We start from the raw sequence: 16904 nt of genomic DNA, 5'->3' as shown, positions 1-16904 counted from the left end.
TCCCTGAGGACCTCCTTTCCAGGTCGACTTGCAAGCAGACAGAAGTCCTGGGGCCATTGGGTGAGCACCTGCTTTTTTCCTGGTTCCCTCTGAATTCAGAAGGAATGTGCCCACTGATTAATCCTGGCACAGTCGTGCCACCTGGCTAATCGTGGGCTGTCCAGCGGAGGCACACACCAACATCGAGAATGTTCTCCTTAGATAACGCAGGGGTGAAGAAAAACAGGGAGAAGAATGGAGAAACTGAAAAGCAGTTAAAGGAACGCCTGGTTCCCCACAGGCCTGACCTCCCTTCCTGCCTGCAGAGTGCCAGCCTCAGCATTGTGCACAACTTGGATCTCAGGGCCTGTGGAGCAGCATTCTTGTCTGTGGTGCTGGACAAAGCAGGTTGTTTTTCTGAAGTCATCCTTGGAAACACCAGCGGGAGGCTTCCTCCTCACATGGTGGGTTTGGCATGGCCCGGAAGAGACAGGTTCCAGGGGCAGGCATTACCCTCAGCAAATACCACTTTCTACTGCAAATACTTTGGCTCCAGTGAGTTGGGTGTGTGCACGCTTGATGTTCCCAACCAGAGCGCCAGCATCCAGAGGCATCCAACCACAGGGGCAGACAAAGAGACGCCCTCTCATCCGCTCTGCCCAAGGATGGCACCATGGCGACTTACCCCATCCCTGTCTTTTCCCAAATGCAGCACAGCTGGCTTCTCTGAGTCTCATTGTTCCTTTGACTACAATTCTGAATTTACAATATTCTATTTCAGCTTGAAGAAGAGGATGATCCCTGCTTAAGAATGTTTGACAATGGTGTGCCATGGCACTGGCTTGTCATTAAACAGCCCAGGGAGGGCCCCTGTTACCCCAGACGCCAGCAGGACTGGTGAACACCCTCCTGGGAGGGATCTGCACCCCGTCATGCTTTGCATCTGTGGCCCAACACACAGGTCACTGCCTGGTCAGTGTCTCTGATTTTATTCACAGCTGCAGGGTGCTGTCATAGCAGCAACCTCGCAGTGTCAAGTACAATACCAGAGAGAACATGCCTCTTTCTAGCCCTTCTGCCATCTCACTATCCCTGCTCTTTGTCCTACCATTAAAAAACAAAAAAGTCCAAATTTACGTTGGGGCAGGAGACATGGACTCTGCTGAGAGTCCTCAATTACTGCATCTCTAGGCTTTCTCAGAAACAGGAAGCTGCCAGGCAAAGTCCACATGCCTGCAACCCCAGCCACTCGGGTGGCTGAGTCAGGAGGATTGAAAGTTTGAGGCCAGTCTCAGCAATTTAGTGGGGCCCTAAGCAACTTAGCAAGACCCTGTCTCAAAATAAAAAATAAAAAGGGTTAGGGGTGTAGCTCAGTGGTAGAAAGACCCTGGTTCAATCCCCAGCACCAGAAAAAAAAAAGAAGGGAGGGAGGGAAAGCAACAGGGAAACTGCCCACAAAGGGCGCCAGCAATTCCTGAGAGTCAAGGGCAGGAGGTGTCCACCCAGGAGAGGGGGATGTGCATGGACTCTGCAGTTGGCAGCTTGGAATTGGAACCTGCCACTTTACACTGAGCAACTTGCTTGATTTTTCTGAGTTTCCACTTCCGTATCTATAAAGTATGGTTACAGACGTACTTGTATTCAGCCAGGTGATTTTTATCTACAACCTTAATCTCCAACCTTAACCAGGCGGGGACTTCTTAGCTGTGTTAGCTCATCCTGTCTTTTTTGTGTCGGGGGCTTGAGTTTGGGTTCCCACTATGGGAGCACATTTATTGAGCACCTACTGTGTGCTGGTGGAAATGTGGAAGCAAAGTACCCATAGAATGTCCTGGGAATGCCCACAGGTCACACAGATGGAAAGATGAGTCGATGACTAGATTGGTGCGTGGGTGCCACCACTGGGCATGATCTGCTTTGCTGCCCGAGGACCTGCCCCTCTGCTGGGTACCTCGGTGAGTTGGATCTTAGGGAAGTAGATCTGGTGAGGAGGGTGGATGAGGTCAGAAAGAATGACTAGCCTAAAGACACAGGGCTGGGGGAGACCTGGCTAGCTTCTGCACAATCCTTCATGGCCTGGAGTCCACTCCATGGGCAGGGAGGCCAGCTGGGTTTTCTGATCTGGGAAGGGAGATTGTCAGCTATTTTTTCTGGAACAATATCCTGCCAGTGATGTTTGATGGACAGTGGGCACAGCCATCAGGATAGCAAGCAGCCAGGCAGCTCCTGAGGCTATCAGGGAGGGGCAGTGAGGAGCTGGGGTGGCGTGTGGGGAGGCTGCAGATCCAAGGGCATTCCAGAGGCAGAACATACAGCTGTGGGGAGGGAGGACAGCAGGTAACCACGACTGACCCCAAGGAGTTGGAGCTCAGGAGACTGTGATCCTCTTGACCAGGCAACGTGGATTTTAGGTTTAGTAGTTATTGGAGTATTTTTGCCATGCTCTGTGGGAATGGCTGACCGCTCAATTGGTGTTATACCTGTCTTATAGATGTAGCAGCAGAGGCCTAAACGAATTCAGTCACTTCCCCATGATCGTCTAGTTAGCAAGAACTTAAATCAGAACTGGATCTTCCACTGTGCGTCCAGAGCTTTTTGACTATTGATGTTTATACTGCAGCGCCCAGAAGATGTGGCGACAGCCAATGCACGACACACGTCCCTACCTGCTCCCTTTGGGACTACCTCCCTCTTCTCCCAGGTGCCCAGGGGACCAGTCAGGTCTCAGTAGGTGGGTGGGCTGGGTGGTGGGCACCTGCCTTAATCACACATGGCTCCTCCTCCATGTGTCCAGCACTACTGGACAGGGGTCCATTGAGGGCCTCTGAAGTGACCTCAGCTTGGCCCTGGCAGGTTCCTGACTTATGCCACAGAAAGGAATTTCAGGATTCATGAAAAGCACAAAGACTGAACCTGAAGGCAAGGTTTATGTATGCAGGAAAGCCACAGGTAGAGCAGGATGCTCACGCGGAGCCAGGAGGAGTGTGCGTGCTGGGGAGGGAGGTGCGCCCGGGGCTCTTCCAAAGGAAGCTGCAGGCCGTGGGCATGAGGGCTGTGTGGGCTGGCCTCAGCCTGGTGGCTGCTCTCCTTGGCGTGAGCACAGGGTGGGCAGGGGTCTGGGTCTTCGAGGAGCTGGGCCGACTCCATCCAGTCAACAGATGACGTCTGGGCAGCACCCTTGTCTTAGGCCGCTGACAGTATTTTCCCTTTGCTAGTGACGCGTGCAGGTGTCAGCAATCCACGCTCACAGCCCTCCAAGGTTTGCGCGCTTTGCAGACTCTCTTGGAGGAAATGGGCCTGGGAGCAGAGCTGGTGCTGCTGCAGCTGCTGGGTCTGGAGCTCCGGCTCCTCCCCTCTCTGCCAGCCTCCTTTCACCACCTCACTTCTTCCTACCTCACTGGGGCACGTGCTGCTTGGCCAGCAAACAGCAGGCACCCCTGCACTGGGCTCAAACCTTGTCAACTCAGTGAGCGACAGGGTTGTCCTGGGCCGCCCAGAAGCTCCAGCTGGTGCTGACCTGAAACCCAGGAGAACTCAGTTCTTTGCTGGAGGGACCCTTCAGAGTGGAGGCCTACCTGGGATTTCCGCAGTGGCCTCCCTCACCCCAGAGAACATGCGCCATGCCAAGACCTCGGGTGCACCGAATCCTATGTGCGCAGGGTGATCCTTGCTGGCTTGTAACCAGCACTTCCACGCTTCAGGCTAGTCTGCCTGTCCTGGGTCCTTGTCTGAGTAGGAGTCTGGTTTTCCAGCTGGCAAATATACTTCTAGAAGATAGGGGATCTTTTTTGCTTAGTTGTTGTTCCTGAAATACCTTGCACAGACCTGGAGATGGTAAAAGCAATTCAGTAAATACATGGGTAGGACTCACCTGTGGAGGGAGGAGCAGAAGAGGGTGACCGGCCAGCTGGGTGGCCTCTTTAAGCCATTTAAGCCTTGTGTCCACAGGTACAAACTTCAAGACCCCCCCGGGCCTTGACCGCAGGAAGCAGTGGATAGGTAGCAGGCCGTAGCAGCCTCATGACGGACGCAGGTGGAGGCGGCAGGAAGCCCTTTTGCTTCAGATGAAGAAGCTGAGGCTCAGGGAGGTCGGGGCTGTCGAGCATGGGGTGGTGGGGGAACCGGCACCCTGCGGGACCTGCCTCTGGACCACCGTCTCTGCTCCTGCTTGCCACCCACCCCGTCCTGCCTCCAAGCTACTCCACCTCTGGGTTCCCTCCACCCTCATGCTGCAGCCGCAGAGGCCGGCCTTGCTTCCACCCCGTCCCTCCTGTTGTCTAGTTCCACACTTCTGTTCCTACTCACTTACCTGCTGGAGACCCCAGAGCTCCTTGTGAGCTGCCCAGCTCCTTTCAGTGCATCTGAGTGTTCTAGAATTTTCCAAGAAGAGACATGCACAATTTTCCTATATGCTGCAGAAGTCCCAATTTTGCACTTTTGCCTGACACCTGACAATTTTCCTTTGAGTAGTGGTGACTGTTGCTTAAGTATCAGTATCAGTATCAGTAAAGGCTGAGGGGGCAGAGGCAGCAGGAGACAGGGAGACCACGAATCCTCCTGAGAAGTGCCCTCTGCAGAGGCCACCTTCACCTGCTCTGCTGCTGCCCCCATCCTGCCCCTGGGGAGCCGGTTTCTCTCCCCTGCTGAATGGGGAATGCAGGACTCACCTGGTGCCCCCAGATGCTCACGCAGAGCCTGGCTGGGGACAGTGGGTAGACATGTGCTTTGTGGCCAGGACCACACTCTGGGGCCAGTGCTCCTGCTCCTCACCAGCTCTGTCCTTGGACAAGCTGGCCAGCCTCCATGTGCCTCAGCTGCCTCGTTTGCCAGGGGTGATAACTACAATCTCAGATGGTTGCTGCCAGCAGAAGGCACTGGACCTCAGGACGCGCCCTAACCCTCCGCCCATGCCTGCTTGAGCTTCCTTCTCGGCCTCGGCTCACTGGACTATCCTTCCATCCAACTTGCAATCAGCCATCAGGCCAGGAGTCTCCACACCAGCGCCCTGAAGCCCCAGGAATGGCCAGTTCTCCAGATGAGGTGGCAGGGTGGTGGCTTGCTTACCGTCCCCACTGGAGCGCCGTGGAACGGGATGGGGCCAGGCCTCACTCCAGCCTCCACCCCTCTGCGGCCTCCTTCCAGTCCACTCTGCACTTCGGACTTCCCTGGGTGGGTTCCTCCTGCCTGCGCGGTGCAGGTTCGGGAGAGGTGCGAGCTGGGCTGGGACCCAGCGTTTCTTCGTTTAGCCGGAGGCGCCCCTGCTTGGTGGGAAGACGGAGAGCTCCATCGTGCCTGAAGGCGAGCGCGCTGCTTTGCTGAAGTTACAAGCCTCTGTGCGACGGCAGGACCAGAGCCCGGCCTCCCGTTAAAGGGCCAGGTGGGGGGCAGTCCCCACCCAGGGAGGCAGCCCTGCCAGCCTCGAGCTGTGACCGTCAGGGGGCAGTGGGTGCCCAGCACCAGCATTCCGCCATTAGCTCCCCCGTCACGTGAGAGCCGACGTGACTCCCACAGCAGCCCCTCAGCCGTGCTGGTCACATGGCAGGTCTGCAGAACGCCCAAGGCGCCTCTGTGTGAGCTGCAGAAAGTCAAGGTTTTCACTTTGCCGGCCCAGAAACACTGGCAGGCGCCAGCTTGTGGCGTTTCTGTCAGACACCCAGCTGCCATGAAAGTGAGTTTTAATCCAGCCTGCAGCGGCCTCCTGCATTCGGAAGTCTAAATCAGCCTCGCTCTCCCTGGAGCTAGAGGAGGGGCGAGGGGAGGCCGCGGCAGAGACAGTCCCACTCTGCAGCCACGTCAGCACGCCCTGGACGGATGGCGTCTGCAGCCCAGGCCCCCCGACCTGCCCAGCCAGAGGCCCAGCCTCCCCGGCTGAAAAATGACAGCGTTGAGGAGCAGGGGCCTGCGACTCCTGGTCTAAGCACAGTGTCGAAACCAAAGAGGAAATGTGGAGGAAGAGGAGGGAATAAGCAGAAGGTGGCTGGCTCCTCAGCCTCCTTTTCCTCCCCTTCCCTCACCTGGTAGCCTCCGGGGCCTGAGCAGGCTGATCCCCATCATTTCGCCATAGCGCCTCCCGCTGCAACCCTCAACTGGTCCCCATCGCTGTGGAGTGAAGTCTACTGCCTTTGTTTGATTCTTCCTTCTTTTCCTCCTCAAAATAAATAAATAAATGAATAAGTGAAACATTTTACAGCTAACAGTGGTGGTTATCTGGATGTAGAGGGTGGCAGTTAGGCAGCTGGAAGACAGGAATAGATGTTGCATAATGTGTTAGTCAGCTACTGCTATGATGAGACTGTGTAACAAGTAGCCCCAATAAGTAAATGGGTCCCCACAAAAAACATACCTGTCTTGCTTTGGGGTCTATGGGCAGCGGGGATAGCTCCACTTCATGCCACTGGTCAGGTATAAGTCGGTTCACCTGTCTCTCATCCTGGGATCAGTGGGACCCAGGAGCTCACTCCTCACAGTGGATGGCAGAGATGCCAGAGAATGAGCGAAACCTTGCAAGCATAGTCAGTGACTCTGGTCAGCTGTGGTGCAGCGTCACGTCTGCTCAGATGCCATCAGCACATGGAGGTGGCCTGGCCAAGTCACAAGCCGGGGAGGGCATTTTGCCCATACCAGGGGGAGCCCTGTGAAGTCCCCAGCCAAGGGCAGACATGCATGCATGAGGACAGGAAGTAGCCCCATTTGTCACACATGCTGTCCGTTTCCTGGGGTGGTGTTGACAGTAGAAACATACTTTCTCACAGTTCTGGAGGTTCTGGAGGCTGAAAGTCCCAGATCAAGGTGTCGTAGGGCTGCACGCCCTCTGGAGTTCTAGGGGAGGCCCTTCCCCACCTCCTCAGCTCCCTTGGTGTCCTGGCTACTGGCTGCCTCGTGCCAGTCTCTACCTCTGTCTCCACGTGCCTGTCTCCCTGTGTCTCTGGGAGTCCTCGCCTCCTCTGGTGATGACCACGAACGTTCCACTCTAGAGCCAGGTGATTTCAACTCAAGGTCTGTGAACAATTCTTTCTGCAAGGACCTATTTCCAAATAAGGCACACTCAGGCTCTGGGTGGATACGAGTTCAGGAGGCACCGCGTTCAACCCTCTTGTGATGGTTAATTTGACTGGGCTACAGGGTGCCCCGCTCTCTGAGTCAGCCTTATTTCTGAGTGAGCCAGACTAACACCCTGGAGAAGGATGGAGCCCATCTGCAGCCCAGGTTTTTGTGACACAGGGGCCACCAGAGCACTGCTCACAGGCCTGACAGCTGCTGGAGCCCAGCATCCTCTGCCCCTTGGCCCAGTACAAACTCCCCACCATGTGCTTGCTTGTGGTCCAGCCCACTTATTCCTCCCAACTCAGCAGGCCCATGGCTGCCGACCCCCATGAAGGCCGAGCTGTGGCCACGTCCCCACTTGGGCACACTGTCTTCATGCTCGCCAGTCCCCGCCCCCGTCCAAGCCCGTGGTATGATGCCTGTGGACCCCAAGAAAGCCAGAGTCGGGTCAGGTGAAGCAGCGCACCTGTCATGCCAGGGACTCAGGAGGGAGGCCAGAGGATCACGGGGTTGAGGCCAACCTCGGCAACTAAGTGAGACCCTGTCTCAAAATTTTAAAGGATAATAAAAAATGAGAAAGAAGCGTCTGGGGCGGGCAGTGCGGCTCAGGTGCAGAGCCTTGCCTGCATCGAGGCCGCAGGTTTGATCCGTGCCGCACACACACGGGCTGCACAGGTCCTTCCCCCGCCCCACCCTCTGGCCAAGCTCTGCACCACTCCAACCTCCTGCCAGCGTCCCAGGGGCACCCTGGTCTCCTCTTTCCCACATTTTGGTTTATGCCCCTTGCATCTCACTCACAGGCGCCCAGGAATCTGGCTCCACCATCAGGACTCTCCTAGAGGGGGGCGATCTTGGCTTATGGCCCCTCTCAGGAGATAAACCTCAGGGCCAAACTAGAAGAGAACCAGAGTAGAAGGCACAGGACTGGCCCCTGCGTCCTGGAGGACCTGCAGGAGCCAGAGCAGGAGCAGACCCTGCGCTGCAGCTGCCTGCGTGAGGTGGGCTCTCCGGTCCCAGTGCCCTGGTCTTCCAGCTGCTGGAATCTGCACCCTCGGATCTCCAGATCTCGGGCCTTTGAACTCCACCGCCACCGTTCTGGTCCCAGCTTTCAGACAGCAGATCTTGGGGCCTCCACAGGAGCAGCACCCACTGCGGGGAGTCTGGGGCGAGAATGTTGCCCAGGCGTGGTGGGTGGGAGGAATCCTGTGGCCTTGAGTGGCCTCCTGGCCCCTTGGCCCTCTGACCAGATACATCTGTGTGGCAGTGGGAAGCACAGTGCCCTTGGGTCAAGACACGGGCTCTGGCCTCTTCTGTCCTTCCCAGCTGTGTCACCTCGTGCCCATCAGTCACCTCTTCTGCACTTCCTACATCCCATTTGCCTGACCCGGCTGCCTGGCTGGAGCCCGGGCATCGCCAACAACTGGGCTCCACAGACACTGTGTGCTGCTTCTGATGAGGAAGCATCACTGGGACCCGTGGGGCTCACGGGGCCAGGCGCCATCGCACCCGACTGCGCTCCCCCCGCCAGGCAGGGTGGCCTTCCAAGTGCACCTCCCGAGACACCTCTGATGCCCGCACCATCCCTGCTAGCCTCTCGGGCCCTGCAGAGCAGAGGAGCGGGCAGGATGGGGCTCAGCCTGGTGGTCACCCTTCCTCCTGCCAGCCTTCTCTGCTCTTCCCCAACACAGGGACAGAGCCTTCCCGGGGACGCACAGCGCCATGCTGATCCCAGCGCAACTTTCTCTAGCAGGCTATGCCTAGAAGCTTCTGGAAGGGAAGCCATGCCATCACTGCTTTGTGAGTTCTGTGCTTCCACTAGCGCATCCCTCTTGAGTGGGGAGAGGCAGCACAGGCTGGGAGCCCTGGGGTACCCGCCTGGCCCCTCCCCGTCTGAGACGGCTAGTCCCCCGGTGCCCTGCACACCCTGGGGCGGTGGCTGGGTTCACATCCCCCAATTAAAACAGCTTCCACGGTGACGGATCTTACTGAGGTCGGGGCTGAAGCGGCTCAGGCATGTGCAGACTGCCCGGCCGCTGCCGCACAGCCCCGCCTGCCCGGGCCACTGCACCAGAGACCCCTCTCCCTGGTCCTCTCCCTCCCCCTGCCTCGCTGTGGCTTCCCAAGCAATTTCATTCCTCTCAGGATCCAGCTCAGCACACACACCTCCCGGGACTCCCCGAGGACCCTTCCCTGACCCTTGCTCTGTGAACAGGGCACTGGTCCCCTGGATGACCAAGGAAGCAGAGCAGCTGAGGGCCCTGAGGGCCGCACCACAGACTGGCCCTGCCCACCAGTGCTCGTGGCCCTCAGTCCCCAGGCCCTGTGGAGGGGCTTCCAGGATCCCCAGGGAGCTGCCGTGGCCCTGCACACTCTGCCAAGCCCTGGTCACTGGTGCCTCCTGAGGACATGCAGGGCCCAGGGGAACAGAAAGAAGGCGACACAGAGCAGCCCTGGGAGGCTGGCCTCGGGTTGGGGCCTCTAGCGGGCAGCTGGTCCTCACCGCCCTGGCCAGGTCAGCCGGGTGAACCCCTGGGACGGGGTGGCCACGCAGACTGTCTGTGTGCTGTGTCTGCGTTTACCGTCCTGCGACTCCCGGCAGGAGACTGCCACCGCTGGCTAGGGAACAGGGAGCCTGCAAGCCGCTCTGTTTTGAAGATGTCAGCTACAGACGGATCAAAAGTTTAGCCCGGAGGCTGCTGTCACTACCCAAGCACATAACTTCATACCGCTGCCGAGGTCTGCGGTACACAGCCAAGAGCCGGCGGGGCAGGTCTGCAGGTGGGCAGTGTGCTGCCCAGCCCAGGACTTGAGGTGAGGGCTGGCACCCTCTCCCTGGGGCCTGTGGGCAAGGCTCTCCACGGCCTGAGCAGGACATGGCCTCTGTGCCTTGGGCCCCAGGGCTGGGTCCATCCTCCAGGAGACCACCACTCAGTGTCTTTGAAGGACACGTCCCTGAACCCCGCTGCACTGTCCCTTCTCTTATTTCACCAGCATGTGGCCAGCCAGGCACTACTGTTCTCCACTGGGCAGTTGAGAAAGCATGCCCAGGTCGCCCGGAGTGGGCTGGGTCCAGGTGCGGAGGCTCCTGCACTGGCTGCCCCTGCCCTGCACATGCCCCTGCCCTGCACAGGCTGGGAGGCGGCGCACGGTCATTCAAAGGGCAGGTGGGTGCTGTCCTCCCTGCCATCGGGCCAGCTTCGTTCACTAGTCACATGCTGTTGCAGGTCCTGGGCTCAGGAGAGACTTCGGCCACCCGGGAGCCTCAGGCCAGACCGCCAGTCCTCTGCTCCAGACCCACCTCCACGTGCCGGCCCCCGGAACAAACTGTGAAGTCATTTCCCTGCCTGTCTCAGGAAATGGCTGTTTAATTTTTTATTTTTAAGGAAAAATATGAAGAGTCAATTTAAAAAAGAATATCAAACAAGATTTTCTTCTTAAAAAATGTACTAACCAGGCTTATAGGCACATACCTGTAGTCTCAGCAACTCACTCAGGAGGCTGAGGCAGGAGGATGCGGTTCAAAGCCAGCCTCAGCAACTTATCCAGGACCTAAGCAACTTAGTGAGACCCTGTTTCAAAATCTAAAATAAAATAGGCTGAGGATTTGGCTTAATACCCCTGGATTCAATCCACAGCCCCCACCCCACCCCAAAAGTCACTACAGCCTGCCACACTTAGAACTTGGTTCCAGAGAACTGAGATGGGTGTGTCCTGGCTGTTCCCTTCTTCCATCTAGACTCACAGAGGCTACTGTCTGAAATCTTCTCTTATGGGGTCTTCATGGTGGCATTTGCCAGATACCCAGGAAGCGGAGGCAGTTCCGGAGGGAGGCTCAGCCATTCCCCTTGAGATCAGAGGCTGTCTTGTGTGGAACTGAACAGCCCCCAAACTCCCCCATCTGCGCTTGAGGGTTTGGTTCCATCCCCAGCTGGTCCCAGGGCCCTGAACTCACCCTTACTCCGTCTGAAGAGGCCTCAGCCCCCTGCTGGTGGCCAGCCCCCTGCAGGACTCGGGCTGCCAGCGTCCACGCCATCACCCCTCCCTGGAGGCTCATTACTGGACCCGCTGGGGACCTGTTGCACCGTCTCCAGGGTCCACACTCCAGCTCAGCAGGGTCCACATGGGTCCTCTTGCCCTGGGTGTCCCAGTTGTGAGAGGCCTCCAGGCCCCACAGAGCAGAGCAGATGGTGGGTGGGATGGCCCGACCCTCAACGTGACCTGTGTATCCAGCCTGGTGCCCGGTGCATGGCCGCCTGCTGTGGCCCCAGCCTTGTGCTTCAGCGTGGGCTCTTGCAGCCCTGCTGGGGCGCAGCCACGTCTCCCCTGATCCCAGGCTCCAGCCCTCTGCTCCTGACCCTCGCACCCTCCGCCCCCGGTGGAGCAGGCTGCTGAGGCCACCCCAGCTCCACTCCCGGCCCAGCCAGCTGCAGCTGCACCAGGTCACAATGGCCTGGGGCCGAGTGCCGCCATGCAGGGCCAGGCGGGGCTGGGTAAGCACTCCCAGCCGTGTGCACAGGAGGCAAGTCCGAGGGGACTCGCTGCGAGAAGTCGCCTCGACTCCAGGTGACAGCAGGTGGAGGGCGCTCGCCGTGTGCCAGGCACTCCGCCAAGGGATGGCAGACACCGACTCATTTCTTCAACCCTCAGAACCAAGAAAGCAGGCGCCCTGGTCCCATTAGAAAGACACGTGAGGGTTTGGACGTGAGGGTCCCTGCCGGGCCTCACGATGGACGACGAGGCGTGCTCAGGGGTGGGGACGGCTGGCCTGTGGGAGCTGCAACGGGCGCAGGGCATTGATCCGTTCAGTGGGTTGATAATTGGAATGGGTCACTGGGTGGTATCTGTAGGCAGGAGGGACTTGGCTGGAGGAGGTAGGTCACTGGGGGTTAGATCTTGTCCCCGGCTCCTCTGTCCTCTGCTTCCCAGCTGCCTTGAGCTGAGCTGCTCCCTCTGCCACGCCCTTCAGCCATGGTGTTCTGCCTCACCTTGGGCCAGAGCCGTGGAGCCCGCTGACTATAGACTGAGACCTCTGAAACCATGAGCCAAAATAAACGGTTCTTCCACCAAGTTGCTCTTGTCAGGTATTTTGGTCACAGTGACAAAAGGTTGACTAACACAACGTGGAAACCAAGGTTCAGGAGGTTAAAGCCCTCCCTCAGGGCCTCACAGCTAATACCTGACAGAGCCCGGTTCAAATCCACCCTGCACCAGGAAGGGTTCTCTGCTGAAGGACCCCATGTTAGAGGCCTGCCGCAGGGGATCTGGGGTCCCCCGCAGGTCCACGTGGTGAAGGCTCTGTCCAGGAAGGTGCTGTTGGGACAGGCAGAACTTAAGAGAGGGCCCAGTGGGAGGTCTTCAGGTAGTGGGCACACCCTTGAAGGCCCCTTCCCTTCCTCTCCTTTGCCTCCTGTCCGTGAGGTGAGTGCTTTGCTCTGCCCACACTTCCCACCATGACGTGCGGCCTTGCCCCAGGAACCAACCAAAGCCGAAAGCTCTGAGCTGTGATCCAGAGCCACCTCTGTCTTGGTAAGTGGCTCTGCAAGTGTTTGTCCCAGTAAAGGACTGCTGACCACACAGGGCTCGTCCAGCGGGCTCCCTCCCACATCCACGCCACAACTGCAAAGTCCCCACGCCACCTAAGATTGCACCCCTGCAGGTTCTGGGGATGGGGTCTGCATCTTGGGGGCTGGGGAGACCCCTCTGGCCAGGTGTTCCCTTAGGCTCACTGCCTCCTTAACAGCCACCATGACCGACCAGGGGCCATCAGGAACAGCTCCTCACCACAGCCCTCTGGAGCCCCCAGGCCCCCACTGCCCCCGACTTCTCCCAGGGGCTCCCTGCTCTCCACAGCCCTCTTAGGAACGCGGATGGTCTTCCCTGGGAGGGACGATAGAGGCTTCCAGAGGGCTCTGGCAGAGGGCTACCGCAGCATAAGGCCCCCACCTGTGCACCCCAGGCCCCTCGGCACCCGCCACTGCAGTGCACACCCAGAGGGCAGGGTGTCTAGTCTCCCCCCTTGGTCAACAGTCTCAAACATGTGCCCTACACCCCCACCTCGGCCCCAGGTTCAGCCCCCCACCACGTCACAGGGGCCCACTGAGCCAGTAAGACTGGCCCTGCCTCAGACCACCATGACCAGGGCAGCTATCATCTCATTGAGCCTCGGTTTTCTCATCTGTGAAATGGGGGTGATGATAGGTTCAACCCTGTAGAGCGGCTGTGAGGCTCAAGTGAGTTCCTCTGGGTGCAGTGCTCCGTAGGTGACCAGGACATGGCTGCCACCATGGGTATCATCACAAGGTGCAGACCAGCACCAGGGCAGTGAGCGTGGCCCGAGCCTCCAGGGACCCTGCTGGAGCCCCACTGTGGTGTCGAGGCAGGACCTACCTCCCAAAGCTGTTCCACCTCCAGCAAGTTTCTAGAAGGGTCGGGTACGCCAGGCAGCCCCTGCCGGGGTTAGGGTCCCGCCGAGCTCAGGGATCAGGGCTTTCGTTATGATGTCCATTCTCTTGGCAGATACTTCTTGAGGGCCAGGAGCAGGGAAGTCAGGGAGCAAGGCGGGTGTGGTCCCTGCTGCCCAGCTCGGACTCAAGGATCACCAGTGAGTGCGCAGGGTGTGGGAACGCCTCACATGCCAGGTCTGGTCATGTCGCCACGCCCCTTTGCTCAGCAGGCCCTGGATCCTGGGGGCCAGGTGCCCGGATCGAGGTGGTCCCAGTGCTCTCTGGCACGTCCATCTGTGCCTGGCTTATGGATAAAAAACCTGAGGCCAAATTAGTGGCTGATCAGATCTGGAGAACAACTAACAATCCTGAGTGACAGTCGGGACCCGCACGAGCCTCTGGAAGCACTTGGAAATAGATTCTCCTCGCCCACCCTTTATGCCCTGAAAATGTTGGTGATTTTAAAGACATGGAAACAGTTTTGAACTCTCAAATTTGGATGTTAGCCTTCAGCTTCTGGGGATTCTATGGAGAATGCAAATCTTTATTCCCACAATCACTATGCAGTCGGAGGTTCTGGCCATCTCAGCCTCCTATTAAAGCATGTGAACAGAGGCCGAGCCGAGGGTGCAGATACGAAATCAAAGGGCCAGCGTGCCTCTGCCTCCAGGCCCGCCGCGTCCCCTGGCAAGGGGGACGGTGCTCACTGCTAACGGCACTGGCTTCCGGACTGGAGCCTGGCCAGGCGGACCAGGGCCACTCCTGGCTGGGCTCTGCTCCGGAGGCCAGCGGGTGTCCACTCTGCCCTCTGTCCAGGCCGCAGAGCTGGGTGGGAAGCACGGAGAGTGCTGCTTGGTGCAGAGGCTTCGAGGCCAGGACTGAGGCTCTGTCCCCAGGTTTGAGGTCAGAACCGGATTCCACCAGAGTTTGTAACCTTGAGTTTCCCCGCAGAATTACAAGAAAGTGTTGTCCGTTATGGAAAGACAAAATACCATGATTTTAGGAGCAAAACAGTCTACAAATCACTCTATGCCTGAAAGAGACCCTAGCAAAAGAAATGGAAACATTTTCCATGTCTACAAATATCCGTTTCCTAAACCCAAGTAGAGGTCTTTTAAAAATTTGTATAAAGCTTCAAATTTCCCAGAACATTTCCAAAATTTGAAATCTTAGCTTAATTCAGTGTCCTGAAACACCATCCAGAGTCTTTTGCTTTTCATTTCTTTCTCTAGTAGCTCTGTGTTCTTTTTTGATTCTCAGGCAATTGCCATTCACTTTTCCTGGTGTGAGGCCACAAACAAAAAGTAAAGATAAATTGATCCTGCTTTGCCCCCAACCCCACAAAGTCACCAACCCAACCCGAGGACCCTGCACTGCCAGATGCTGGCTGTGTGGGCTTCGACCTCGTGTACCCTTGCAGAGGGGACCAAGGCCACTGAAAGGAAACCCGCAGCCTGGGCTGCTAACTCAGCGCACTGCTGGAGGCTACGGGCTGGAGGCTGGGGGCTAGAGGCCAGCGGTTGAGGTCAAGAAGTCCCAGGCCTGCTTCTTCCTGAGGCCTCTCCTTGGTTTTGAGATGGGCCCTCCCTCAGCATGCATCTGACTGTGTCTGAACCTCCCCTTTTTCTAAGAACACCAGCCCTGTGGGATCAGGGCCCACCTGATGGCCTCATTTTATCCTGACACCCTCTGCAAAGACCTTTCTCCTATATAGCCATGCCGTGAGGTTCTGGGGCGTGGGGCATGAAGGTGTGGATCAGGGGACACGATCCAGCCTGTGACACGGTACTCACATTACCCCTTGTCATCCAGCTGGACCCCCACACACTCCTGCCTCAGGCCACAGCCCTGCTCCTCACCAGAGCGCCTCCCCAGCTGCACTGACAGGAGCCGTCCGCAGGGTTTTACCACGCGGTGGAGGGTGCCCTTCCAGATGTGGCCTCGGCCCCGTGTCCTCTTGTGCGGACTTACCTGGTGTATCTGCCCTTGGCTTTTCCAGTGTTTCCCCTTAGTATTAGAGAGATAGATGTGACAGGTAATAGATAGATAAATAATAGATAGATGATAGGTAGATGATAGACAGGTGGTGGATAGGCGTCCAGATAGGTGATGGGTGATAGATGACACACAAGTGGTGGGTTGGCGTCCAGATAGGTGATGGGTGATAGATGACAGACAGATATTGGATAGGTGTCCAGATAGGTGATGGGTGATGGATGACAGACAGGTGGTGGATAGGTGTCCAGATAGGTGATGGGTGATAGATAACACACAGGTGGTGGGTTGGCGTCCAGAAAGGTGATGGGTGATGGATGATAGACAGGTGGTGGATGGGTGTCCAGATAGGTGATGGGTGATGGATGACAGACAGGTGGTGGATACGTGTCCAGATAGGTGATGGGTGATAGATGACACACAGGTGGTGGGTTGGCGTCCAGAAAGGTGATGGGTGATAGATGATAGACAGGTGGTGGGTAGGCGTCCAGAAAGGTGATGGGTGATAGATGATAGACAGGTGGTGGGTAGGCGTCCAGATAGGTGATGGGTGATAGATGACAGACAGGTATTGGGTGATAGATGACAGACAGGTGGTGGGTAAGTGTCTAGATAGGTGATGGATGATAGATGATAGACAGGTGGTGGGTAGGTGTCTAGATAGTGACAGATGATAGACAGGTGGTGGATAGGTGTCTAGATAGTGACAGGTGATAGATGATAGACAGGTGGTGGATAGGCGTCCAGAAAGATGATGGGTGATAGATGATAGACAGGTGGTGGGTAGGGGTCTAGATAGTGACAGGTGATAGATGATAGACAGGTGGTGGATAGGTGTCTAGATAGTGACAGGTGATAGATGATGGACAGGTGGTGGGTAGGTGTCTAGATAGTGACAGGTGATAGATGATAGGTGGTGGGTAGGTGTCTAGATAGTGACAGGTGATAGATGATAGACAGGTGGTAGGTAGGTGTCTAGATAGGTGATGGGTGATAGATGATAGGTGGTCGATAGGTGTCTACATAGTGACGGGTGATAGACGATAGACAGGTGGTGGGTAGGTGTCTAGATAGGTGATGGGTGATAGATGATAGGTGGTCAATAGGTGTCTAGATAGTGACAGGTGATAGATGATAGACAGGTGGTGGGTGGGTGTCTAGATAGTGACAGGTGATAGATGATAGGTGGTGAGTAGGTGTCTAGATAGGTGACGGGTGATAGATGATAGACAGGTGGTGGGTAGGTGTCTAGATAGGAGATGGGTGATAGATGATAGACAGGTGGTGGGTAGGTGTCTACATAGTGACGGGTGATAGATGATAGACAGGTGGTGGATAGGTGTCTAGATAGTGACAGGTGATAGATGATAGGTGGTGGGTAGGTGTCTAGATAGTGACGGGTGATAGATGATAGGTGGTGGGTAGGTGTCTAGATAGTGACAG

Source organism: Sciurus carolinensis, chromosome 8, assembly GCF_902686445.1.
Source record: "Sciurus carolinensis chromosome 8, mSciCar1.2, whole genome shotgun sequence".
NCBI lineage: Eukaryota > Metazoa > Chordata > Mammalia > Rodentia > Sciuridae > Sciurus > Sciurus carolinensis.
The sequence above is the reverse complement of the archived record's forward strand: the minus strand, read 5'-3'. Positions refer to the sequence as shown.